Source organism: Macaca mulatta, chromosome 7 (assembly GCF_049350105.2).
Source record: "Macaca mulatta isolate MMU2019108-1 chromosome 7, T2T-MMU8v2.0, whole genome shotgun sequence".
Taxonomy (NCBI): domain Eukaryota; kingdom Metazoa; phylum Chordata; class Mammalia; order Primates; family Cercopithecidae; genus Macaca; species Macaca mulatta.
In genome coordinates this window covers 78,597,821-78,625,755 of record NC_133412.1, presented here as the reverse complement: position 1 = coordinate 78,625,755, position 27,935 = coordinate 78,597,821, and the positions used below count along the sequence as shown (strand labels likewise).

Genomic DNA, 27,935 nt, shown 5'->3' with positions numbered 1-27,935 from the left:
CAAGAAAAGAAAATAAGAAACTGAGAAATGACACCATGGAGGGTGTCATAACTGCAGGCTGTACTTGTTACTTGACTGCCGATGTGGCATGGGCCTTATACCCTGGCAGTGCCCTATTTGAATCTGGGGCTAGGGTTGGCCTTGTTCTTTCCCTCTCTTCTTTTGCTCACACAGTTCCACTCCTCCTCTTTAGCTCCATGTCTGACCTAATCCCACCTTCCTTGAGGTCCTGTGCAAATGCCACCACCTGGAAACCTCCCCCAGCCTGAAACTCTCTCCTCTCTGCCTATGTCCTTTGTCATTTCTTGTTGTTACAACCAACTTATTAGCAGACTCATCCTGGCTTGTGGCTTCTTTTCCACTGTTGTTTTAAACTACCAGGCCAACCACTTAAGGGATGTGTGCATGGGTGGGTGTAATGGCCAGGGTGGGAGCAGGGCTGGTGCAACAGAAAGAGCATGACTCTGAGTCAGACAGATGTGGCTGAATCGCAGCTCTGACACTTTCCTGTAAGCATATGACCTTGGCTCAATTATTTAACCTCTCAGAGGCTCAATTTCCTTACCTCTAAAGTGCTGATAAGATAGGATCTATCACATAGCATAGGACGCTGTAGGACTTAAATGAGAGATGCTGAGTTGGCCTCCTTTCTCAAGGCTTGTCTGGCTGGTTCCTCCCTCACTGAGGAGCGAGAACACCTGCATCGTGTATGCCCCTCACTGCATTTCATCTAATATGGATACACTAAGCACCTACTATGGGCACCGAGGCCAGTCTTAGCACACAGTAGCCACCCAACTAATGGGTACTAGCCTGATAAGGAGTGCCACTCACATACAATTTGCATCTATATCTAATTTAAATGATGGTCCAAGTGAATGGGGCACTGAGGTCAGTCTCTGCACAAAGTAGCTGCCCAACTAATGGGTGCTAGCCTGATAAGAAGTGCCACCCACATACAATTTGCATCTATATCTAATTTAAATGATGCTGTAGGTGAATGGTCATTTGTTCTGCAATGATAGCAAACAATGGGACTCCCCACCCCGCCAACTATTTTAGCCTAGGGATCATTCCTCTATTCACCCCAGGACTAGGATGTGAGTTCAAATAAAACTGTGGACTGTAAAGTAAGAACCTAATCTGCCACTGCCATCTCCACGGCTTGCCACAGAGCTCTCGGAGCTTCTCTGTGGTCAGGGAGGGCAGTCATCCCCTCTCTATCTTCAGGCAACAGTGGGCATTTTATAGCCAGAATCCACTTATGCCATGGCTTCAGGAACAATCTAGGGGCCATCTTTAGGAAGGGCCTGCTGTATGTCAGGAACTGTTCTCTGAGTTGTACATATGCCATTTCTTTTTTTTTTTTTTTTTTGAGACGGAGTCTGGCTCTGTCACCCAGGCTGGAGTGCAGTGGCGCCATCTCGGCTCACTGCAAGCTCCGCCTCCCGGGTTTACGCCATTCTCCTGCCTCAGCCTCCCGAGTAGCTGGGACTACAGGCGCCCGCCACCTCGCCCGGCTAGTTTTTTTTTTTTTGTATTTTTTAGTAGAGACGGGGTTTCACCGTGTTAGCCAGGATGGTCTCGATCTCCTGACCTCGTGATCCGCCCGTCTCGGCCTCCCAAAGTGCTGGGATTACAGGCTTGAGCCACCGCGCCCGGCCAACCATTCCTTATCCTTAGAACAATCTTCATAGGTAGTAAGACAACGGCTCAGAGAGGTTAGACAACATGCCCAAAGTCACACAGATAGTGAGTGGCTGAGTTTGGTTTGGAATCCAGGTCCTGTGGCTACAACGCTATGGTTTTCTCAGCATTTCCAGTCCCTTTACATTCATTAGCTTTACCCATTCATTCCATTATTCAGTCAACAAACACATTTTAAGGGGAAGACAACATACTAGGTAACAAATATAAATCAAGGGGGACATGGGGAATGTTCTCATGGAATTTCAGATCCAGAAAGTTTTAGGGGTTGGTAGATGGGAAAATGCATCACTAATTAGTTCATGAGAGAGGGAAACCCAAATCTCTTCCAGTTCTGCCCGGGAATATGGGCAGAGTGCCTGGAACATGGGCAGGGTTGGTGGGATCTTGCCAATGAGTAACACAGGGTCCAGTTTGGAGGAGGGGGCTCCCAAGTGGGAGTCCTGACCCACTCTTGAACCTTCCATCCACAGGGCAGGGCCCTGCTGGGGCTCTGAGTCCTGGCTTTCCCTATGTCTCCAGAGGTCCCCTGCAAAGCTGGCTTCCACAGCCCAGCGTGGTGGCTCTTCCACAGCGTCCTTCAGGCAAATTTTCCAGGGGCTCAAAAAAAAAAAAAAAAAAAAAAAAAAAAAGGCCACTATACACATGCCCTGCTGCATGGCAGGGCTGCAGACAGTCCTATTAACTTCCTCCAGAGGTTTTCAGGATGAGCTTTTTCTAGAGCTCTAATCAAGTCATTTCTGATTACATGGGCCATGTCTCAGCCAGCACCTACAAAAGCGTGATCATCATCTGCTCAAAAATATCTGGATTCCTACTAGTCAACCTATGGGTAGTCAGCAGAGCCCCCAACGTGAGCTGAGTCTCTAACCTTTTCTAAAGTCCCACCCTACCACGGAGACCGCGTACCTCTGGCAGTTGGAAGAGCTGACCAACTCCTGCTGCTTCCTGTGTTGCTGATCACAGAGGGGCAGGGAGAGGGCTGTTTTGAAGCCTCTTCGAAACTTCAGCTTCTGAAATCAGCCCAAGGAGCTGTTTCTGCCAGTGCCAGTCCGAGGCCAACCTCATTGTCCTGACCAGGAGCCAGGCGGACGCTGGTCAAACAATAAAAACAGAGCTGGCCTTGGTTTGCTGAAGGCCTGTGAGAGCTTTTAGGTGAAGGCTCTGCCTGCTTCTGGAGGTGGGGGTGGGCACATCGGAAGTAGAAGGAGCGGGCTGGGGTTTAGGACTTGTAGCACAGAAATACTTGAAAAGATGATATCGGTTTCTCCCCTCTCTGGCGTCTCTGTTGTGATTCCCTTCACTCACTGATATATGTCCATGCTAGTAATACCTCTTTGACTTGGACCTGTTGGGACAAGAGATACGCTATTCTTCATCTTCTCTCTGAGGTCTACTTTGGACCCAGTCTCTATGCAGTTTCCTGAATAGCCTCTTCTCAAGCCTCTTGGGAGATAACGTGGTATACTAGAAGGTGAGTATCTTAAGAACACAACCTGAATTCATACCTTTGACTTATAATGTGCTATCTGGGTGAATTTGGGCAAGTTTCTTGGCATCTTTGGCCAGAATTTTCATGGGTGAGGCCTCTGGAAATTACTGATTTCCAGTTAGGAGAAGAGATAGAGTGATGACTCCTTGTGGCAACTTACTTGGAACTTCCTCTTATTCCCTCCAAATCACCCACCAGAAGTTCTCGTGTTCCCTGGGTAGTCTGATCCTGCTGGAGGGAGTAGCTCTGAGTAGAGCTGTCAGGGGTAGCCGGGAGCATGCACATGGCCCATGGAAATATCCATTCTCACTCCATTTCTGCTAAAAGAGGTGCAACAGTGGAGAAGGATGGGCCTAGATGGATTTCATGGCAGAAAAGGATGAATGTTCTTGGAGAAAAATCCAGCTCCTTCCCAGGGCCTGTGAGGCCCCATATGATCCGCTCCTACTCCTTCCCAGACCACGTCTCATACGTCTATTCCCCAAACCCTCAACCCTGCCACATTCTAGCTGTGCCTTGACCACACTAGCTGATTTTGTCCTAAGGGTTTTGTGCTTGCTCTTTCTTCTTCTGGCACACACTTCTGGATCTTGCCCTCGTTGGCCATTGTCATTCTAGCCTGTTTAAATGTCCTTTCCTTGACTACCCTGCTCCCCTATCCCTCCCTCCCTATCGTGTTACCCTGTTATAGTCTATTTATAGCTTTTTTTTTTTTTTTTTTTTTTTTTTAAGACAGAGTCTTGCTCTGTCAGCCAGGCTGGAGTGCAGTGGTGCTGAAGGCATGTCAGATCTTGGCTCACTGCAACCTCCACCTCCCGGGCTCAAGCAACTCTCCTGCATCAGCCTCCCAAGTAGCTGGGATTACAGGTGTGTGCCACCACGTCCAGCTAATTTTTGTATTTTTAGTAGAGACATGGTTTCACCATGCTGGCCAGGCTGTTCTTGAACTCCTGACCTCAGGTGATTCACTTGACTTGGCTTCCTAAAACGCTAGGATTATAGGCATGAGCCACCACACTTGTCCTATAGCATTACTATTATTTGAAATTATTGTCCTTTTATGTTTGTTTGTTCATTGTCTATTTCAGCTACTCGAATATACACCCCATGAGGGCAGGGAGTTTTATCTGTTTTTCTCACTGCTATATTCCCAGTGCCTAGAACAGTGCTTGGCACATAGTAGCTGCTCAACAAGTATTTGTTGAATGAATGAATGCCTCTTAATCACTAGGCAATGTCCCTTTGTATTAGATTTGGAAGTAGAAGGAGTGTTAATCTTAAGACCGATCATAACTGTTGAGTGTCACCTGATCTCACAGCCTTCCTGCCTCAGCCTTGGAACACATAAGAAGCCCCAGGAGGGAGGGTAGCTCTGAGTAGAGCTGTCAGGGGTAGCTGGGAGCATGCACATGACCCATGGAAGTATCCATTCTCACTCCTTTTCTGCTAAAAGAGGTGCAAGAGTGGAGAAGGATGGGCCTGGGTCACCAAGCAGGGAGTAATAGGTGACCCCAGAGATAGCATCCAGGGACAAAATAGAAACCAGAGCTAAGCTGTGTGCTGAATGAAGGCTGCATCTCCAAGGGGCTGGGAGTGATGCTGAGGCCAGGCACCAGAAAGGAAGCCTAGTGGCGCTTCCTAAGGATGGGGTGGCTGCAGCCGTGGATGGCCCAAAGCATGTGCCTGGAGAAGGGTGGTCATGCGAAGGATGAATTTGGCTGAACACCATCAGCCTTTTCCGGATTCTTACCCCTCCCCACTCTCAATTGCAAATTCCCCAGTTTAAAGTGGAGAAGCACTGGGCATGATTAACGCTCCTGCTTCACTCACCCAGGGACACTCAGCTTTGCCCTGTTCTGTGGAGGCGGGGGGGGGGAACCACAAAAAAAAAAACCCACCAAAAAACCAAAACTAGTACCAGGGACCAGCCCCTTCCTGTTCTCAGCCTTCTGCCTCAGCCCAAGTACTTGGAAGTTTTCTCTGCATTAATTTCAGACTTTGTGTAAATATCAGACCTGAGTTTTTGGAAAGGAGTATACTTCAGCCCAAAGTTTCCATCAGGCGCAAGCACCTTTCCTGAGCAGGGATCTTGGGCCAAGAGCTAAATTCCCTTTACTTGGTGCTGACTGCCAACCCCGCAGGACAGAGAGATCTTTCCTCTGTGAGAAGGGGCTGGGGGACCCAGTGTGATGCTTTGGTAGCCTCCCTGCGTGGAAATTGAACCAGGTTTAAAAAGCGAGCTCCAGTAAATATGCCTGGTAGCTGAGGGTCCTGATGGAAATGCCTGTTGGCCAGAAAGGGCCATCAGATGTGTGGGGCTATAGCTGAATTTCTGGACAAAGCAAGGGCCAGGTGCCTGGGGTGTGGCTGGAGGGAAACAAGGGGTGACCAGTCCAATCCTTTCAGTTTTGGGGACAGATCCTCAGGTTCTTGGAGTTCAGTCCTTGGATCTAGTCAAAGGTAAGAAAGGTGATTAGTTATCTGTAGACCAACCTCATTATTTTGACCCTAATTGTGTCCCCTGATTCTAGGGTCTGGGAAGGACCTCACCTCATAGAAAACATGTAGTTAGCTCCTTGGATCATGGTTCTCTTTGAGAGCTGATGGAAGTCATGGACACAGTTCTTAGGAAATGTTGCCCACATTCATGGGATTTTGTGTGTGATTTCAGGGCATTCACAGAGCAGTCCTTCTGTGCAGCAAAGGATTAACCTTGCCCAAACAAAGGTTGGGCCTTGACCCTGGCTGCCAGGAGGTAACCTCTAAGCCCTTGGAAGGTCCTGTCTAATAAGAATCTGTTTATGTGGGAGTCTTGGGCCATGCTGGATGGCCTAAGCTAATGGTGTGATGGATGGTGGGGACATTGGGGCATGAAGTATCAACCTGACCTCTGGAGGGACTGGAGACCAAGGTCAGCCATGTCTATATGACCACACCCCCTAAAACCCCTGAACACCAAGGCTCAGGTGAGCTTCTGTGGTTAGCAAGACTCTGTGGATGTTGCACATATTATTTCTGGGAGAAGGCAATGCTGTCTGCACGACTCCTCTAGGAGAGGACAACTGGAAGCTCATGCCTGGTCTCTCCTGGCCCCTGCCCTTGGTGCCTCTTCTCTTTGCTGATTTTCATCTGTATCCTTTTGCTGTAATAAACTGTAACTGTGAGTGTAACAGTTTTGCTGAGTTCTGTGAGCTGTTCTAGCAAGTTACTGAACCAGAGGGTGGTCTTGGACACCTCCCATCCTGATCCATCAGGTCAGTACATCCTGCCCAGGATGGTTCAATGTTGGCTGATTGGACAGTGAACAAGACCTCTTCAACCCATGGGCATCCTCCAGTGACACTGCTTTTCCTCCTTGGGATAGCCTTCTTTCTGGCCCTCACATGGCAGGAATAATTGCCTTTCATCCAGAAAAGCTCCAAGCACTTCTTGGCTTTCCTCTTTTTTCCTTTTCTCTGTCAAACACCCACCATATGGAAGACTCTGTAGCAGGTGCTGACAGGATCTACAGATGGACCAGCTGTGAATCTACCCCTAGGGGCTCCCTGTGTGAGGCAGGGATGCAATGTGGGAATAAATCCTACAATATTGGGAGGCCAAAGCCAGAGGACTGCTTGAGCCCCAGAGTTGGAGACCATCCCCGACAACATAGGGAGACCACCCCCCATCCCCCAACCCCTCCGTCTCTACAACCTTAGCCAGCCATGGTGGTATGCAACTGTGGTTCCAGCTACTCGGGAGGCTGAGGTAGGAGGATCGCATGAGCCTGGGAGGTCAAGGCTGCAGTGAACCCTGGTTGTGCCACTGATATAGTTTGGCTGTGTCCCCACCCAAATCTCATTTTCTACTGTAGTTCCTATAATTCCCATATATCGTGGGAGGGACCCCGTGGGAGGTAATCGAATCATGGGGGTGATTACCCTCATGTTGCTCTCTTGATAGTGAGTGAGTTCTCATGAGGTCTGATAGTTTTATAAGGGGCTTTTCCCCCTTTGCTCGGCATTTCTCCTTCCTACCATCATGTGAAGAAGGATGTGTTTGCTTCCCCTTCCACCATGATTGTATGCTTCCTGAGGCCTTTCCAGCCATGCTGAGCTGTGAGTCAATTAAACCTCTTTCCTTTATAAATTACCCAGTCTTGGGTATGTCTTTATTAGCAGCATGAGAATGAACTAATGCAACCACTTCACTCCAGCCTGGGCAATGGAGAAAAACCTTATCTCAAAAAAAAAAAAAAAAAAAAATCCTACGACACAAAGAGAGCTCCTCTCGATGAGAGGCAGAGAGAGAGGGCTCTGGGAATTGAGAGGATGCAGAATGTAGAATCTGCATGATCCTATTTGGGAGATCTGGGAGAGCTTCAAAGAAGAGGTAGGATTTGAGTTGAGCCTTGATGGACAGGTATGATATGGATATGTAGAGGTGGGGAAAGGGCCTTCTAAGAGTAAGAGACTGCACACACAAGGCAGGAAGAAAGGAGCAGGTCCAAGTGGTGTAGCATCAAATAAAGTTAGAAACAAAGTGGGGCCAGATTCTGAAGAGGCCTCCATGATTGGGCTATAGAAATTGACTTTATTCTGTAGGTGATGGAGAGGCTCTCAGGGTTTCCAGGAATGACTCAGGTATGTATCAGGGAGAAACTACAGTCCTCACGATCTTTGGTGGTAGGCCCCTCCTCCACAAAGTCCCCCATCATGTTCCCATTATGATCCATTTTGCCCTCCTCGATCACAGCAGGAGCAGGTGCTGCCTGTAGCACCTGTCTGCCTCTGCAAGGAGACCGACTGGGAGGAGCATGCGCTGGGTTTTATTCATCCTTGGATCTATACCTCATCTGTGAGCACCTATCACAACTACTTCCTCTAAACATTGCATGTATCCAGGCTTGAGTCCATGCCAGGCATGGTGACCAGCAGCATGTTGAACATAAGCCTTATCTCGTTTAATGCTCACAATAGTCCTGGGAGGGGCACACTGTGGTTAGTCCTATTTTAGAAGCAAGGGGACAGAGGCTCAGAGCGGGTAAATAACTTATCTCATCTCCCTCAGCCAGTGAGTGGTAGAGCCAGAATTCAAACCCAGATTGGTCTGACTCCAAAAGCTGGGCTCTCAACTAGTTCCCTGCTTCCCATGTGTGTGCCAGGAATGATGCTAGGGGCTGAAGATAGTACCCCTTGGAGGTTTGTTCTAGTCCTCAAAGGGCCTTTGACAACTGTGCCCCCAGATTAATTTTTTTTAACGAAAAAAAATTTTTTAAGAGACAGAGTCTTGCTCTGTCACCCAGGCTGGAGTGCAGTGGCGAGATCATAGCTCATTGCAGCCGCCAATTCCTGGGTTCAAGTGATCGTCCTGCCTCAGCCTCCTGAGTAGCTGGAACTACAGGTGTGAGCCACCATGCCAAGCTATTTTTTTTTTTTTTTGGTAGAGATGAGAATCTCATTATGTTGCCCAGGCTGCTCTCAAACTTCTGGCTTCAAGCAATGCCCCCACCTCAGCCTTCCAAAGTGTTGGGATTACAGGCATGAGTCAATGAACCCAGCCAACTCCAGATTTATTTAAATCATGGATTCAATTAACAGATATTTGCTCAGTGCCTGCTACAGAAGGGTTCTCTACGTGGAGTGAGTTCAGCATCAAATTTGACTCAAAGAACCAAGGTACCTCAGGGCTGCAGAATAAGGCCTCCAACCCCAGAAGAGGAGAGACTTGCTCTCTGAGCCCCTCACAGACCTCCCTCTAACAGCCTACCTGTCCCAGAGCAGTCACTGAAGAGCTACAAAACCTTGACATGATGTTGCCCCCCGACCCTTTGTTTCCTTCCTTTCCAGCTGTCTCCGGCATGTCCCCAGTTCTCTGCCAGCCTGTACCGGCTGTGTGACTGTCCTCTGCAAGGCTGTCAGGATTATAGTGCTTAATAGCCTCCCAACAGGATGCCAGAGCAGCTGCTCTCACAAAAGTGCCTTCTAGGGACTCATGCTGTCTGCTGCCTCTCAGTTCCTTCCAGTCAGGGTTTCTCCAATGATATTGTCCTCCCTAGGAAGCTACCTTTCCTTACTTTAAAAAAATTGATTATGTTTTCTCCTAAATTGTGGTAAAATACACATAACATAAAATTTACCATCTTAATCTTCTAAAAATGCACAGTTTAGTGGCATTACGTATTTACATTGTTATGCAACCATTATCACCATCCATCTCCAGAATGCTTTTCACCGTGCCAAACTGAAACTCTGCACACATGAAATAGTAACTCCCCATTTCTCCCTCCTTCCAGTCTCTGGCAACCACCATTCTACTTTCTGCCTCTATGAATCTGACTACTGTCTTTCCTTTTGAGGAGAGAAATCAATAGTCTTATCCAATATAGTATCTAGATATCTTTAGATGCTATTCCAATTGGACAAGTTCCACTTTTTACTCTTGAGTGCTTTCTATATCCAAGAAAGCCTTCACATGCACTGGGTCCTCCCAGGTACACATCACCTTCAGCAGCCTAGGAGGCATTCACATACTCTACAGAGGAACTACCTCTTTATGGGGTTGGCCCCTAAAGCTCCACACAAGTCAGAAACCAGGTACAATCAAAATTCCCCTGAAAATCTTGGAGTAAGGCACCATATTGGAGACCCCCATGTTATCTTCCAATGAATCCAATACAACCATCTGCCTTCCACTGCTGGGTCAGACTATTATGTATTCGAGTGGCAAATAAATTAATTGGCTTGCTATGAGGGCCATATCATATGAGAAATAAATATCATCAAACACCAGACACATGCTTGGTGCCTCAAGATGCTCCCACCATAAGAGAAACAAGGGAACTGGGGCCAAATCTGGGAATGGCAAATTTGTGTCTCCTGTCTCTGGCTCACTGAGGACACATACCTACCAGGAGAGGAACCTGCAGAATTTCTCACTAAAGTATTCTCTCCCTCAGTGGCACACCACTGCATTGCAGCTGAACCTCAAATCCATTCAAACTTGGTGGGAGCAACTGTGCAGATTTTCCCTGATGGAAGAATGCACTCACAGTTGTGTTATCAGATGCAGTGCTAGGGCAAAGAATTAGGGCTCTTTGCATTCTACTGACAAGTACTTTTTGTTGCAGACATGCCTCTCTCCTACCTAGACTGTGGGCTCCCTGATAGCAGAGAAAACTTCTATCCCTCCTTTTCTTTTTTTTTTTTTTTTTTTTTGAGACGGAGTCTCGCTCTGCCGCCCAGGCTGGAGTGCAGTGGCCGGATCTCAGCTCACTGCAAGCTCCGCCTCCCGGGTTCACGCCATTCTCCTGCCTCAGCCTCCCGAGTAGCTGGGACTACAGGCGCCTGCCACCTCGCCCGGCTAGTTTTTTGTAGTTTTTAGTAGAGACGGGGTTTCACAGTGTCAGCCAGGATGGTCTCGATCTCCTGACCTCGTGATCCGCCCGTCTCGGCCTCCCAAAGTGCTGGGATTACAGGCTTGAGCCATCGCGCCCGGCCTATCCCTCCTCTTCTATCCCTTCCTGTGTCTGGTAGAGAGCCTGGCACAGAGAGTACTCAAGTAAGGAAAACTGTTTACTGACTTGGAAACATGTTCATGCTATATCATTAAGCACAAAAAGTAAACTGCAAAATAACACATAGAATACAATTCTATTCTATTTTTCTGTATACCTATTCAATGGGAAAGACAGATGGAAATTTAATTCTAGTTATCTTTGGGTGATAAGTCTATAGCAGATTTTTATGTTTTCTTTTCTTTTCTTTTCCTTTCCTCCCCTCCCCTCTCTTTTCCTTTCCTTTCATTTTTTTCAGACAGAGTCTCACTCTGTTGCCCAGGCTGGAGTGCAGTGGCATGATCTGGGCTCACTGCAACCTCCACCTCCCAGGCTCAAGCAATCCTCCCACCTCAGCCTCCTGAATAGCTGGGACTATAAGCATGCACCACTATGCCCGGCTAATTTTTGTTATTTTTTTGTAGAGACAGGGTTTCACCATGTTGCTCAGGCTGGTCTTGAACTCCTGAGCTCGAGTGATCTGCCTGCTTTGGCTTCCCAAAGTGCTGGGATTACAGGTGTGAGCCACCGTACCTGGCCAATTTTTTTCTTCTATCTTGAACCTTTATATTTCCTAAACTTTCTATGATGTCCTTTATCATTTTTAAAGGAAAATGGTCTCTAAAAATAAGGTGAAATTTTATATCCTTAAAAAAAATCTACACTTGGCTGGGCACAGTGGCTCATGCCTATAATCCCAGCACTTTGGGAGGCTGAGGTGGGCAGATCTCGAGGTCAGGAGAGCGAGACCAACATGGCTAACACAGTGAAACCCTACCTCTACTAAAAATACAACAAATTAGCCTGGCGTGGTGGCACACGCCTGTAGTCACAGCTACTTGGGAGGCTGGGGCAGGAGAATTGCTTGACCCGGGGAGGCAGAGGTTGCAGTGAGCCAAGATCGTGCCACTGCACTCTAGCCTGGGTGACAAATCAAGGCTCTGTCTCAAAGACAAAAACAAAAACAATAACAAAACTACATTCAAGACAATCACAGAAGAAAATAGATTCCAGCCCTGGAAGGTCATTAGGAGAATAGGAGTTTTATGTCAAAGCCAAAGGGCTCCCCAGTGACCAAGATGGCAGCCAACTGGGGATAGAAGGGGAAGGAAAGTCTCAGTTGGGGAGGAAGTAGGCTCCTGGTGTGTTAAAACTCTTGAGAATCTGATGGTGGGAAACAGAATTTTCTTCTGTTACTGTGTTCAACAGATTTGGGGCTCAAAGTTTTTCTAGCTCACGGCCTCTGTCTCCTGAAGGTGGCTCTGACTCTGAGCTGAAGGAATCCATATGAAGTTCTTGGGCATGGTGTGTTGAAATAAACAGTACCTTACACACATACCTTGATCCATGGGACCCATTCTGGGTAACAGGCCTCTTTGCTTCTTTTTCTTATGGTAGATGTCAGGGTATGTGAGTAAAGACTGAGAAATTTGCCTTTTCTCTAAGCATAGTGCATGGGATAGCCAGGCAACCATGAACTTTGGAATCAGATAATCATGAGTTCAAGTCCTGGCCCTACCACTTACCAGCTATGTCTCAGTGTTGTTATCTAGAAAATGGGAATAATTAGACCTACTTCATAGAGCTTTCTGCTGCTTCAGTGTGAAGTATGTGCACACCAGAGTTCAGCTCAGATCATACAATGGCCTTTATACCCTTTCTCCTCAACATGCCCAGTCTCTAGTTAGCATAAAAGCACTGACCGATGGGAGAGTACATCATTTGTTTAATCCATCTCCCCCAAGAGAATGACTTCCCTTAAATCCCTTTGATGAAGCACAGGTATAAATATATTGACAGCAAGTCAATGAAGGGTGTTATATGTTGAACTGAGTCCCTCCCACCAAAAAAAGATACGTTATGTCTAAGCCCGAACCCCCAGTGCCTGTGAATGTGACCTTATTTGGAAACAGGGTCTTTGCGCATGTAATCAAGTTAAGATGAGGTTGTTAGGCTGGGCCCTTAGTCCAATATAGCTGGTGTCCTTACTGGAGGGGAAGATGTCCTTGTGGAAACACAGACACACAGGGAGATCACCAAGTGACAGCGGAGGCAGAGATGGGAGTGATGCAGCTGCAAGCCAAGGAACACCAAAGATTGACAGCCGCCACCAGAAGCCAGGAAGGTGCAAGGAGGGATTTCCCACAGGTTTCAGAGGGAGCATGGCCCTGCCAACGCCTTGATTTCAGACTTCTGGCCTCCAAGACTGTGAGCCAATAAATGTCTGTTTTTTGAAGCCACTCAGTTTGTGGTACTTTGTTATGGCAGGCCTAGGAAGCGAATACAAAGGGTAACTTTTTATTATACTACTACTACTAATCTAAAAACTTCTTTATAAACAAGAGTCCCCAGTTTTAGTTGGTAATCAACCTCAGGGTCATTTAGATTTCTCAGGAAAACTATTTCCTACGTCTGATCTCAATCTCTCTCTCTTTTTTTTAATCAGTGGAGACAGAACATGTCTTGAAATTGTTCTTGATTTCTTTTTTTTTAGATGTTTCTCTTCTGCACTTCTACTTTTTTATTTTTTTTGAGATGGAGTCTCACTCTGTCACCCAGGCTGGAGTGCAGTGGTGTGATCTCAGTTCATTGCAACCTCCGCCTCCTGGGTTCAAGCAATTCTCGTACCTCAGTCTCCCAAGTAGCTGGGATACAGGCGCCTGCTGCCTCACCTGGCTAATTTTTATATTTTTAGTAGAGACGGGGTTTCACCATGTTGCCCAAGCTGGTCTCAAACTCCTGACCTGAAGCGATCCTCCCGCCTCGGCCTCCCAAAGTGCTGGGATTACAGACGTGAACCACCACGCCTGGTCTTGCCCTTCTACTTGGAATCCAATCTTTGTGGCTTTCTTGGCCTGGCTTCCTGACCCTCAAGCTACCACATGACCTCCCCTTCCATTCCCACTGATACACAACATGGGCTCTCTATTTCTAGCGGAACCAGGAGAGGGGAGAACCATATTCCAGATTCCAGATCCTTCCTTTTATTAAGCAAAAACCCAGAAGTGAATGTTTCTTCCATATTTCTGTCCTGTCTGGACTCAGTGCATCTTTTTTTTTTTTTTCCTGTGGTCCACACAGGACAAGAAAAAACAAAGTTTCAGCTGGAGATAGAACGGAGTCTCTTCAGCCACCTTAACTGGCTCAGAACCACCAAAGGTTCTTCTGGTACATTTAGGGTTCCCCACTCCCTAGTCCCAGGAGAGGAGGACAGGAGATGGAGGCAGAATTCAGTAGGGCCAGAGGCAGCCCCCAGTCTCACACCAGTACCTCCTGCCCCACAAGCCCCCTGATAGCATGGACATGCTGGTTAGCAGCTAGACACCTGAAGAGCAATTCTTGTTGATCAAGCCTTTGTAGTGCGAAATCTGTAGTGCAGTCCCAGAGAATGGTTGAAGGAGCCGGTATGATCAATCGCAAAGGCTGAACACTGCACAACTCGAGGAGTCGCTATTCCCATGGACCACGATGGAATGGCGCCCTTTGGAGTGATGCATTGTGGGAGCTCTGTGTACAACAGAACCTGCTGCAGGCCTATCAGGAGCCAGCCCTGGCTTTCGCCATCTGCCCTGTCGCTCAGCTAGCTTCAGGGTGGCAGACAGCATGTGGCTCTTATTGCATTCCTGAGGCCCCTTTCTGCTCCAGGATGGTAAGACTATCTTAAGAGCATAAGGGGGCAGAAAAGCAGCTGAGAAACTTCAGTTTGGGCAAGAGGAGGCAGTCACAGCTAAGACATGATCATCCAACAAAAATTCAGGTTCAGAAATACCGGGAATGGGTCTGGGAATATTCATGATTTACAGCAGTTACTGTTTTGAGAGCCCTTGCTCTGTGGGAGGTACTGTGGTTTAGCTATATTATCTCATTTTACCCTCCCAACAAATCTATCGGGAAGGAGTCATTATACCCAATTCACAGATGAGGCAAACGAGGCACAGCAAGACTAATCAACTCTGTCAAGGTCACACTGCTGATGAGGTGGCTACTGATGAAGTCACTTTGGTGAGCTTGGAGCCCTTCTATCCCATCCACTCCTGGAAGAAAATGGCTGAATGGATTCTTTTGTGAGTCTAAGCACTAGATGTCATCAGGAAGGGAACTGGGAATAAAAATGTAGGTGCCAATGTGCCAGAGTCACCATCACAACTGAGGAAAGACCAGAGGGAGCTGGAGGATTAGGGGAGGGCCCCGGGGTATGGAGCCAGAGAGGACAGATGCAGATAAGTCCAGAGGTGAGGCGACAGACATTCAGTGTGGACCCCAATGGCTGAGAAGATGTGCCCACTGAGATCTACACAGTCATGAAGCCTGAGTAGTCAGGGAGACCACACCTTATTCTCCATCCTAGTTCCAGTGCCTGGCCTGCTTCCTACTGTGGCACAGAGGCACTAGGACCCTGCGGCTCAAAAGATATAAAGGAAATGAGGTGAAAGACAGCTCTGGCACATGTTGGGTAGCCCAGTAGTGATAAAGCCCCAAAGGTGGTAGCACCTAAAAATACACATTTATTCCTAAAAGAAGCTCCTCCCTGATGATGTTCAAGTCATCATGAACTACTGAGAGAAGCTGGGCAGATGAGGGGTTGGCATATGGAAGTGGCCATTCCTCTCCTCAGTTGGGTCACTGGTGGCAGAACATGAGCTGACCCAGGTGGTGGCCATTCTGACTGTGCAGAGTCCCTGAGCCATGGCCAGAGTAAAGACATATTCTTTTCTAAGTCCCAGATTTCTTGTCTATGACAAGAGCAGAGTGCAACATATCAGTGGCTTCCAAAAGACAGAAAACTGGAGATGTTCTAATAGAATCTGGCTGTGCCCTTCTTGACCCACCACTCTAGCCCCCATGGGGTATCATGGACTGACCCCCACGGACTCTGAAGCATGGTTGGAAAAGCTCTGAAGTTATTTGTCCAGCCAACAAAATTTTCTGAGCACCTACTGTGTGCCAGGCGTTTCCTAGGTGCTGGAGACACAGAGTGACCAAGACAGATGGGGCTCATGTCCCATGCAGCTTTTGCTGCCTGGAGATTTCCAAGGCCCATCAGCATATTGAGAAGGGACCCAACATTAACTAGGGTGAATTTTGTTCATCCTTGACTTCCTCTGAGGGATGAGATCCTTTTCACCTACAAAGCCTGTTGCTGGCCTTGGAAGGCGTGTTCTACAGAAACCACCTTGGAGAACCAAGGGAGGAAGGGACCCTGTCTCAGGCAGGGAAGTGGAGACAGGAGAAGCTGGCCGTGATCTTCTCACTTCACCAAGGGCAGTGAGAAGGGGTGCTCTTGGTGGAGCTCAGGAGAGGGCAGAGAATCACCGAGGAAACTGACCAGCTAAAATTTCTAGAAATAAGTTAAAGGAAAATGCAGGGGATGGGAGTGGGGGTGTTTGGTGTTTGCTTTCTTTAAATTGGGTGGGCCAAAAAAAAAAAAGTTCCCCAAGAGGAGGTGACATTTGAACTTGCATGACCAGAATAAACCAGCCATGCAAAGCCCTGTGGGAAGAGCACCTGGGCAGGGGGACAGAGAGGGCAAAAGTCCTTAAGGAAGTGGGAGGCCAGGGGCTGCAGGGCAGTTGGGGAGGGGACAGTGATGGGAGGAGGAGGGGATACCAGCCAGCTTGGGGGCCTGTGGGCCAAAGCTGGGGATTGGGCTTGATTTTAAGTGAGACAGGACCATCTCTAAGGTCTTCTAAATGCCTCTGCAATCCCCAGGGTGCTGAGAAGGGATATGCAAATAACCTTGATCAATTGCTGTGTGCATCTAAGGGCGAGCCATTCTACATAGTACTTGCAGTGACTTAGGAGGGGGTGGGAGTCCTGTTTTCCAGCCACTGAAGCATCAGAGCCTTATCTGGTGTGTACAAGTCTTGCTGACCCTGCTGTGCGCAAACCCCGGGAGTCCCTGGGTCACTGAGAAGGCAGATCCAGAAAGAAGGGCAGATGGGGAGGGCCTAGATGGGGCTGCAGGAGGCCAAGGCACTAACCCCAGTGTGAGGCTCCTCCTTCGCCAATGAAGCCACCCCCACTCCTAACCTTCCTCCTGCTCAGGAGTGGGTGTGAAGGCAATCTAAGCAATCAGGTCTCCCACACCAGGTGACCCTCTGTCAAAACATTAACAAGTCACAACAGAGACCCACATGGGTTGTATTTAGGAAACAAGTAGGAATAACAGAACAAGGCTGCTTTAGGGGGAATAGATAGCCTGGGGATGGGGGAAAACAAAGCCCCTGGCTGGGTCACGTGAGTCTGGGGTGGGGGTGATGCCCACGGATGGGGCAGTGGAGTCAGGAGACAGAGACAAGCATGCAAGCAGGAAACCTCTTTACTCAGTCCCGGGGCCGCTGTTCACCCTCATCGGTGCTAGTCCAAGTCTTCCAGGGAACTGGCACCCACTGGAGTCACCCAACAGGTCAGGGAACAACAGAGGGTTAGGTCCTCAGCTCACATAGGGGAGGCAGGTGGCCAGGTTTGGATAGAGAACAAGTGGAGAGGCAGGAATCTGCTGAGGGGTCAGAGCCCCACCCCATCCCACAGTGAACTCCATTGAATGCTCCACCTCATTGTTTTCTTCTAATCCAGAGAAAAAGGGAAGAAAATGAGTACCCAGCATTAGAGGGAAGGTTACAGATGTGAGAGCGCTTGCTGGGTCAGTGACTTCATTTGAGATTTAGGATTTTAAGCCCTACCTGGTAGGGTCTCCCCTTTCCCTGGGTTGCCCCTTGGCCCGGGTGCAGCTGCTGTATTCCTGCTGCAGGCTCAACCTGGGCCAGTGCCTAGATTAGCATCTCTTTAGGCTCAAGTCCCTCCATCTGCTGTAGGAAAAAAAAGCTTTGTGGTCAAATTCAATTTGAAAAACTTGGTGGAGATTTCCAAGGTCCATCAGCATATTGAGAAGCCCTGCAGGGAAGGGACCCAAAATTAACTAGAGTTAATTTTGTTCATCCTTGACTTTCTCTGAGGAATGAGATCCTTTTCACCTACAAAGCCTGTTGCTGGCCTTGGAAGGTGTGTTCTGTAGAAACCACCTTGGAGAACCAAGGGAGGAAAAGCCCTTGTCTCAGGCAGGGAAGTGGAGGCAGGAGAAGCTGGCCATGACCTTCTCACTCTCCTAAAAGACAAACTGGGGGCAGTGGCTGTAATTCTGCCATTAGGGAAGAAAGAGAGCACGTGGCCCAAGAGGCAGGGGTAGAGAGAAGAGCTTAGAGCCCAGTACACTCTGAGGAACTGTTTTGGGCTTTAAACTAGGAGTTGACGAACTAGACCACATTGGAATCACCTGGGGCAATTTTGAAACCCACAGATTCCCCGCCCCCAAACCCCCATCCCACTGAAGCAGAATCTCCTGGGTCACATTAGGGCTTCAGGCACCCGTATTTTTGAAAAGCTCCTCAGATGCAGCTAATTTTAGGGACTGAAGGCTAACTCTAATGACAGCCTCCAGGTCTCCTTTTCAGTGTCTTGTGACGTTGAAAAACATTTACTACATTCTTGCCTGAGTCATCCTAGAATCCAGGCTTTCCCTGAGCCATCTGGATATGCAGGTCAAAGTGAGATGGGCTGGAGGGGAGACAGGGAGCATCTGCTTGTGGAGGGAAGGAGTGAGGGGAGGGTCAGGCCAAGGGTCCAGACGTTGCTGGGAAAAATCCCCTACACAGGACCCAAGACGGCAGCTGAGGTGAGGCCAGGTTTTCTGAGGGAGATGGGAGGCTGAGCTCTGACTTGCCTTACACATTTCTCTTCTAGAGGGTTTTTTTTTTGTTTGTTTGTTTCTCCCAAAAGTAGCCCTGGAAACAGCGAGGATTTGGAGAGACAGAGTCAGAAGGTGTCCCAAGGGTGGACAATGGGTGACCCAAGACCAAGTCTGTTTAGAGTTGGGTTCTGATTGGATGTCACAGCATTGCTGTGATCCGACGCTTCCCTTTACTGGCTTGAATGGGACTAGCATGGTGTGAAGGGAGGAGACTCAGAAGCCTGGGTGCAAGAGCAGCCTGTGACCCCCATCCAAGTGCCCTCCCCTCTCTGGGACTCAGCCTCCCCCTCTGCATAATGAAGAAGATGGTGTGGTGACCCATAAATCCCTTTCTGCTCCAGCGTTTTATGACTCTGTAAAATAGAGACTCAGGAAAGCTTGACAGTTTACCCAAATCCACCCCTTCGGCTAGTGGCTTTTAGGCCTTACTTTATCATGACTTCAACTCCATTTTACAGATAGGAAAGTGGAGGTATTCAATGACGTGCCTGAATTGAGATAAATCTCCAAGGTCCTGATCCTCATTTGGTCCTCTTTTCAGTAGCTGGGCTCACCTCAGCTCTGGAGGACCCCCACCCCTCTACCTCCCACTCCCCATGGGGATCCCCCTTTGGGGCTGTCACAGTACAGCTGCTGTATCTGCCATGCTCTCTGGAGGACACAGCTGCCCGGTGCCGCAACCTGATGCAACACATTCTGGAACCAGAGGTCCCTGCATCTTGCAAAGGATGGAGGAGTGACAAAGTGAAGGATTACTCATCTGCGTATTGTTAGTGCTCTCTTTGTCAAGAACTGAAAGGAATTTATAGTACTATGGTTCGTTCAACTAGTCTGTTGTATGTGCCTGGCCCTGGGTTAGGGACAGGGCACACCAGACACCAAAGATGCCTGCATCGGCTTCAAGGCACCCCACAAGCCTCCTTCACAGACAGGAGGTCCTCACAGGATCTTGGCCCATGAGGGCAGGCTTAGCATCTCCGTGTTATAAATAAAGAATCTGAGGCTGAGGGGTGAAGCAGTCTCCCCTTGGTCATACGCCGTCAGTGCCCAGTCCATGTGACTCCAGGTGCAGCGCTCCTCCCACCACACATACTGGAGGGAGATGCTCACACCACCCACTGCCCCTCCCCCAAGCAGAGGGAATACTATGGCAACCCTGCCCCCAAACAGCAACCTTCTTTGGCTTCCTGATCACACGTGTTGACTCTGTAATTTTCCACAGTGGGGCCTTTAATAGCCTCAAAGATACTAATAACGGTTGCCATTTTATTGTATGTCTAATTTGTGCCAGGTCCTTTATTTGCTTTCTCTTGAACCTTCACAACTGTCCCACAAGTCCATCTCATGGATGTAGAAATGCAGTGAGGCTCAGAGAGGATAACTGACTTACCCAAGGGGATACAGCTAGGATTCCAACCTCAGTCTGGGCTACCAAAGCCCACATTTTTTCTAATTTATCACGGGGGCTCGGACTTTTCTTTTCCTTTTCATTTGTTGTCTCCTCTGCACTGCCTACCTAACTCTCCTTCTTGTCCTATCCCCTCTCTTCCAGCTGCTGTGCACCGTTGGGCATGGCCTGGCCCATGAACTAAATGAAGGTCTGCAGCAGGGTTTCTCAACCTTGGGACTATTGACATTGTGGGCCAGATAATTCTCTATTGTGCATGTATGTGGGCGGGGGCTGTGCTATACACTGTAAGATGTTTCACAACACCCCTGGCTCTATCCATGAGACGCTAGCAGCAAGCACCTCACTCTCCAGTGGTGACAACAAAACATGTCTCCAGACATGGCCAAATGTTCCCTGGGGAAGGGGGGCAAAATAGCCCCCAGGTGAGAGCCATTGCTGTATAGAAATGAGGGGTCAGGTTCAGGTTGGTTATACCCAGTCTTCCCCATTAGACTGTAAGCAGGTGGAGGGCAGAACAAGTGAGTTGATTTATTCACTGCTGTGTTATCCATGCCTAGCACAGTGCCTGGCATGTAGCAAGTGCTGCTGAAAGGAGAATGAATGATGAATGAATGAATGAATGGTCTCTGGGAATACGACATGTTCTGCGATGAGAGCCTGAAGGTCTAGATCCCTGTCCAGATTCTTACCAACCTGCTCTGGGGTAGCAACCTTTCCCTCTTTGGGCCTGGGTCCCTTTTGCCATCTCTTAAACGAGGACCATCACAGGCCTGGAAGGCCCTGGGCATCTGTGATCTGGGGACTGCCAGAGACCAGGGAGCCGAGGGGGACTGTCTCCTAGGTCAGGCATTGCAGACCTGCTGTGTCCTGTGTTTCTCCTTCTTACTCTCACCCTTCAAGTCAAATCAATTACAGAGAGACAGGCACCCCTGCCCCCACATACACCAAAATAGCGACCTACACAGAAGAGGTGGCTCCTTTTTTGAGTGTGTATCTTAAAAGGAAAAACATGTAACCTCAAAGGTAACCAAATATCCAAATCGTGATGCCCAGCATCACACACCCCAAATCCACCTATTCATGAGCTTAACAAAAAGCTTCTTTAGGATACACTGTAAGGCCATTGAAAGGGAGAGAAGTCACCTCTCATAGGCCTGGCCAGCCCACAGGGCCCGCCCTCCCAGCGCGCATGCACACACACACACACACACACACACACACACACACACTCCACCGCTTACAAGAAGGCTCTGAGTTTTTAAAAGTAAACTCTGCCGTTTCCGTTCTTGCCCTGGATTCAACTTTTGAAAAAAGGAACCGTTTTACCGTTTTCTCTACAAATTCCCCCTCTCTGGTTCTCCTCTCGCCTGCACTCTTGCTCCTTCTCCAGCCCTCCCCTTGTTCTGCCGGCCTCCCAGTGGCCCTTCTTCAGCTGTGCCCAGGGGCCCAGACTCCCTTGCAGGGATGGCTGTGTCCTGTTGGATCTGGCGGAAGGGGAGCAGCCGCTCCCAAAGCAGCTGTCACTGAAACAGGCCCTTCATCTCATTGAAGGGGCTTCCTTTAAGTTATCAGGGCTGCAGCGTAGCTACCATTGGGACACGAAGCATGGCCATGAGGCCAGGCCCTGACAGCAGGAGAGGAAGGCTCCCGTTCCCAAGAAGTGCTCCAGATCCCCTTTCCCAGGGCAGCTGCTGGCCTGTCCCCTCCTTCCTCTACTTGTAAGCAGACCTGTCCTCCATGCCTTGCTTCCTTTCTGACTTTGGGTCCTCTTCCTTGAACTTGCCTTTCCCCAACTCCAGCTTTCACCTCAGCTGCCTTGACTCCTCAACACTTGATGCAGTGGCAGCAAGGACACCCCAGCACCTGCCACCTAGGGCCACAATGCTGGAATTTCTGAGACAGAAACATCATTGGGAACAATATAGTAAAAAATATACATATATATACATATATGCAAATATCAAAAGTGTATATATTTGCATATATACATTTATTTTATAAACACACATACCCTTATAGAGGGCTTCAAAATATATAACAGAAACAAAAGTTTCCAGAAACAATACTTACCTTTGCTACACAGGAGGCACTATGAGATTATCTCGTATTTCCTATTTTATTAAGAACCCTGCTAAATTGATTTCACGACCTGCAGTTGGACAAATCTGGTGCTAGACATCCCTGCAGCAGCAAAGACAGACTCAAAATGGAACTCTAGGCAGGGTGTCATGGGCTTCCTTTGGCTCAGCTGAGGTCCTCCTAAGGGCCCGATAAGAAGGGCCTTGGGAGGAACCCAGTACTAGAAGGCATCATTAAAAAGAAATTCAGTGGCCAGGCTCGGTGGCTCACGCCTGTAATCCCAGCACTTTGGGAGGCCAAGGCAGGCGATCACCTGAGGTCAGAAGTTTGAGACCAGCCTGGCCAACATGATGAAACCCCGTCTCCACTAAAAATACAAAAATTAGCTGGGCATGGGGGTGCACACCTGTAACCCCAGCTACTCGGGAGACTGAGGCACAAGAATCACTTGAATCTGGGAGGCGGAGGTTGCAGTGAGCCAAGATTGGGCCACTGCACTCCAGCCTGGATGACAGAGCGAGAATCCCATCTTAAAAAAAAAAAAAAAAAAATCACACCAAAAGTTAGGACACACAGTCTCTTACAAAGATAAAGTATTTGAAATTTTTGCTATCCATAACTTGGGGTTTGTGACCCCCGAGGGGGTTTAGGAGCTGTTAGAGGAGAGGAATTAAGGTTTGTGGTGCTTGCTGAGAGCTGGACAAGGCACCCACTTTATGTCTTTTAATCTTCACAAAAATCTCTTCTTGGAGGATTTTCTCCCCTTTTTGGAGAAGATGAAATGAAGCCTCTGGGAGGCTCAGTACCCTCATCAAAGCCATGTAGCCAGTGAGTGGCTGGGCTGGGATTTGAACCCCAGTTTTCCTTGCATGCCAGGCTGTCCACCCTCCTGGCTCTTGCCCACCGTCTCAGGAGTGAACTCTCTCGTGGAGCTCCCTCTCTAATTGGGGAGGGGGCATAAGATGAGGAGAATGCTCTGCCTCAGCATACAGGGGTGAGTGGCTGCCTGGGATTGTGTGTGTGTGTGTGTGTGTGTTAGTGATGGGGAACAGGGGCAAGAGGTGTGCCTGGGTATGAGGAGGGCTTCCAAACATTAAACAAAACATTCCCATTTAAGTATGATTTTCATGGAATATTCTAGGAAAAGAAAAACATTCAAATTTCTGCTAGAATTAAGAATGATAATAGTAATATTAATAATATCAAACAGTTACTGAGTCCTTGCCCAGTGCCAGGCACTATGCTAAGCCCTTTGCTTGGGTCATCTCATATCTGCTATTTATTGAGTATCTGCTGTGGGCCAGCATTGAACACAAAGCCTGGCACCTAGGTGGCGCTCAGCAGATAGTGGAGAATGAATGAAAATACCAGGCACAGCACTAGAAACTACACATAAGTATATCTAAATGAAACACAGTTCAAGGTAACCTGCGGAATTCCAGTATCTCTCTAAGAGATATTTTCTTCCTTCTGACAATTCCTTCTTCTGAAACTTTTTAAACTGGGGAGATCTACTCTTCTGCAATCTTTCTTTCAGGTTAGAACCTCCCTTTCCCACTCCCACTCAATGCTTCCTCTCCCAACAAGCTTCAGGGTTTTCTTCCCCATTGCGGTTCCATTTCCCGCAGTTTCTCCCTGGATCCTGAGATTGACAAGCCAGCACTCCTACACCGTATCTTCATAGAGCCTCCAAACCCACCTTGCCCAGGGTGCATGGGCAACCTGATTGCTCCTTGTCCATGGCAACCCAGGACAAGAAAGAGATAAGGATTAGAACCCAAGACTTCTGGACTCTTAAATCAGGACAAGGGACTGACTACGGCCTCAGAAAACCTGGATTCTAGTTCTGCCCCTGCCCCTAAATCATAGTGCAACCTTCAGAAATTCATTGCACCTTTCTGGGTCCACTTGCCCTCCTCGTCAGACAAGGTGGGTGCATTTTCAAGGTCCAGAGTCCCCTCAGACACCCATCCACTGCAGCACCCAGGACCCCAAAACACCATGCTAACCCAATTCAGCTTTGTATTTTCCTCCTGGCTGCCACCCCCACACAACCGGAATTTACACATCAGTCAACATGCTGGACCTCCAGCTTCTTCATGGTGAAACCCTAGCAGGATCCTGTCAGAACCCAGCTCATGACTGAAAGGAGGATAATGATGGAAAAGTTTGGGTTGGATCCTGTCTCACAACCAGAGACAAGCCCCCACCCCCGCAGCTTGCTCTGCCTAGAGTGTGGTTCAGTTGACATACTGACAGCCTCCAACCCAACCCCAGGGTTGGAAAGAGCTCCTGCTCCACCAGCACTGACTTCCTTTGCAGGGGAACCCACAGACGGAAAAACCGCACCCACAGACGGAAAAACCGCTCGTGGGCGTGTGTCCTCAACTCCCCTCCCCTTTCTTCCTTGAGAAATGCCCCTTCTTGGTTGGACACCCGTGTGTTCAGGGCACTGCTCTCCTCTCCCCTGCTGGCAGTTCAGTAGCTCTGTCCCAGGTTCTGCCACTCTCCCCTGGGCAGACACTTCAGGCACTCTGGTCCTTGGAGTAAGCCAAGTGGCCAAGGATGGGCTATCTAGCCTCCGCTTAGGACCCGCCGTGTCCCTGACATACTGTCCATATGATTTCATTTATTCCTCCAGACCTCGCGAAGGCCTTCTCCTTCTCAGCTGACAGAGGGCAGGCCAAGGCTCAGGAAGGTGAAACACACCTTCCAGCTCAAAAGTAGCACCTCGGGGATTTGAACCCACATTCCCTTGACTGTGAAGCTGCTACTCTGTCAACCATGGGTCCTTCCAGACCCTACCATTTAAAATCACATGGGGGTTTGGAGTAAAGGATCCCTTGTTCCTTCATCCTGGCGGACTAGGAGACAAGTGCCCCTCCTCACGTGTTCCTTTGCCCCATTCACTGAGTCTGCAACAGCCAAAAAGTTTGCTCAACTCCACCGCGGACGCAGCCGGTGGATGTCCAGAGCCCCCGGCACACATAGCTCCAGGGCGGACACCGAGGCAGTGCAGCCCCCAGCCCCGGGGCGTGCAGCCTCAGCCAGGTTCCTGGCTCGCCGGGCGCCCTAGGAGACAGCCTCGCTCTGGAGGGAAGGAGACAGTTACCTTGAAGAGTTGGACTCCCTTCTCCAAGAACTTCAGTCCCACACACCTGGCGAGGCAGCTGGGGGCTCCTGGGGCCGGGAGGCCCGGGTCTCGCTGCGCAGCGAGGGAGACGCTCTGCGCGGGCGCTGCGCACCCCTCCTCCTGCCGGCGTCCTGTCCGCAGGTCCCCTCGGGCTGTGGCCGCAGCGGCAACTGCTGGGTTGCGGAGTCCTGGCTGGCTGAGGGAATGGACACTGAAAGGTGCCCGGAGACCCTGGCACCCGCGTCAGATGCCGGCCGGCGAGGGCGCGGAGAGAGAGAGACCTTGAGCAGCGCTGCGCGCGTCCTCAGCTCTGCTAGCCCCCTCTGGAGCGGCGGGGAGGTAGGTGGGCGGGCGGGCGGGCATGGCGCGCTGTGACACATACATAGGGACGGGCGGGGGAGGGGAGGGCCCGCGAGGGGTGGGGGGTGGGAGGGGGCGAGCTCAAAGGGAAACCCCACCCCCGGGGACAGAGGGGCTGCCGACAGGGGGAGGGGAAGGCGGAGGCATCTGGAGGGCGCTGGACCCTGGCTCCCGACCGGCGCGCGGACTGGGAAGCCGCCCTGCGCTCAGGGCGCGAGAGGAGCGCTCCCCGCGGCAGCGCGGACCCGGCAGCTCCGGGGCCGGCGGGAGGAAGGAGGCGCGAGAAGGGCTGGAGGGCCCGCGTCTGCATTGCGGTCGGCAGCTCCGCAGTCGGAGGGGCCCGGGAGGGCTGCACCCTCAGAGCATCCCCGAGTGCCCGGACTCGGAGGCTGCCGCGGCCCGACAGGGCTCCTGGGCGCCCGGCGGGGGTCTGCAGCTGAGGCTGGGCACGACGCGATCAAAGGAGGGTGCAGCCCCCTACTGTCGGCCACGATTTGGAAAGACCCTCACCGAGGAGCTGGCTGAAAGTTTTTTTGGGGGTGGCGTACACCGGGATGGCAGGGGATGGTGGAGAGGGGAGGTGAGGCGGCAGCGGGGAGGCGCACGGGGAGCTGCGAGCCTGTGGGTCTTCAAAGTCCCCAGGAGAGACCAAGGACATGTCATATGGAGCAGGAATTCTCCAGTGCCTCTACGGTACTCTTTAATACTGTTTCCGGGAAAAAGGAGTAAAAGAACTAGCAGCTTTTGAATCCCTCCTATGAGCCCCTTGTGTAACATACATTAACATTTCATTTAATTTTTCCAAAGAGCCCAACAAGGTAAATATGGCAACTTCCCACCTGCCCCTACCAAAGATGTGAAAATCAAGGCTTACAAAGTGGTGGAGTTCCTTCTTTAAGGTGGGTCTGAGCTCAAGTCCAGAGTCTTGTGCTCTCTGCTATACAGGCTGCTGGTTGAGCCACAGCACTTTCAGAGGACTCAAGCTGGCTGGTGACCTTCAGAGTTCTTATGGAGGAAGCTGGTGGTGCTTCACACCAGGATGTGGTGGCCACAGTCAGGATGGTGGTGGAAGCTTCCTGACCCTCTCATTGGGCAAGAAGAGGAAGAAGTGGAATCTTTGGGGGCTCCCACTACAGAGATAATAGACCACACTTTAATCAGTTCCTTGATGAAAAAGAACTGAAGTGCCTCAGTTTCCCCAGGGCGACTCCACTGGAATTGTGTGGTTATTTTACTAGCCATCTCTGCTTGGGGGCGGGTCTGGCCCTGGCCCGGCACATGCTCTGTGAGCCCCCTGCCTCTCCCCTGTCCAGGGCAGTGAAGTCCCGTCAAAGGGGGCGCAGTGCCCACTCTACCCACCCGCCGCTCAGAGCAATGACTAAAGTGTTCCAGTGGTTGGCCATTCTTGATTTCACCCTTTTCTACCTGAGCCTATTGAGTCAGGTCTGTAAGTCTTCAAGCATTTAGGACACAGACAAAATGCTGGTGACCGAAGTCCCTTTAAGGGGTGATAGTGGCTTCTCTCACAGATAAAGAAATGAGATGAAATCTTAGTAGTTACTGGCCTCAATGCCTGGACCAGGGAGAAATGACCCTTCTGGGAAAAAAACAACCCCTGAAATTCCAACGAGGTCATGGATTCTCATGCCTGTATTTACCTGATGCCTTGGGGGAGAACAAATTACTCTCATTTATAAAATGGGGTCATGTCGCCGTTCATCCTAGGGCAGGCAGGGTTAATGAAGAACAAGTCAGAGGCAAATATTAATTAGGCGATTTATCTTTGTATTGAAGGGAACAAATGTTTATTGATCATCTGGTTTTGTAATGAGTCTAAGAAACATATATTGGGCACCCATTATGTGTCAGATGCTGCTTGGTACAGCAGCCTCTCAGATGGATGCCATTCCCATTTACATACTGAGAAACCAAGACTCAGAGGCCACCTAGGTAGTGAATGGGATTGGAGTGCAGGCTGGTATGACTCCACACTCCCTACCCCTAAAGGATATAGAAAACCCAGGATGATGGCAACACATTTGGACACTTTAAAGACAGTATTCAGAGAATCAAAGGACATGAGTGTCAGAAGGCCCTTGGTGGCATAGACAGGCTCCTCCTGTCCAACTCAGGAGCTCTGTTCTGGTGTAATATTTCTGAAGCTGGTCATCCCTCCTCTGCTAGAATACTTTACAGCTGCCTAATGCCTTTTCCAGGCCGCCCGATGCAATCTGCTGTAACTGGCGGTTTCTAACCTCTTGCTGCTCAGAGTATGGTCTATAGACTGGCAGTGTCACCTGGGAGCTTATTAAAAATGAAGAATGCCAGGTTCCCCAGACCTACTGACTCACAATCTGCATTTTAACAAGATCCCTTCCATGTTGTATATGCCTGCTGAAGTTTGAGAAGCACTGTGCTGACATCATTCAGCAGATTCTACTCATTCAATCACAAAATCACATAATGAGAGAA

General features: G+C 49.5%; 1 protein-coding gene across 1 annotated transcript in view; it reads right to left on the bottom strand.

Moving 5' to 3' along the window:
* ACAN (aggrecan) overlaps positions 1-26,418 on the bottom strand; it is a 73,514-nt gene extending 47,096 nt beyond the window's left edge. Inside the window, exons 1-2 of the mRNA XM_077940243.1 lie at positions 26,338-26,418; positions 25,129-25,295 (exon numbers count right to left, since the gene is read on the bottom strand). The gene's annotated coding sequence lies outside the window, so the exon portion shown is untranslated. The remainder of the gene's footprint in view (positions 1-25,128; positions 25,296-26,337) is intronic.
* Positions 26,419-27,935: the final 1,517 nt, after the last annotated feature.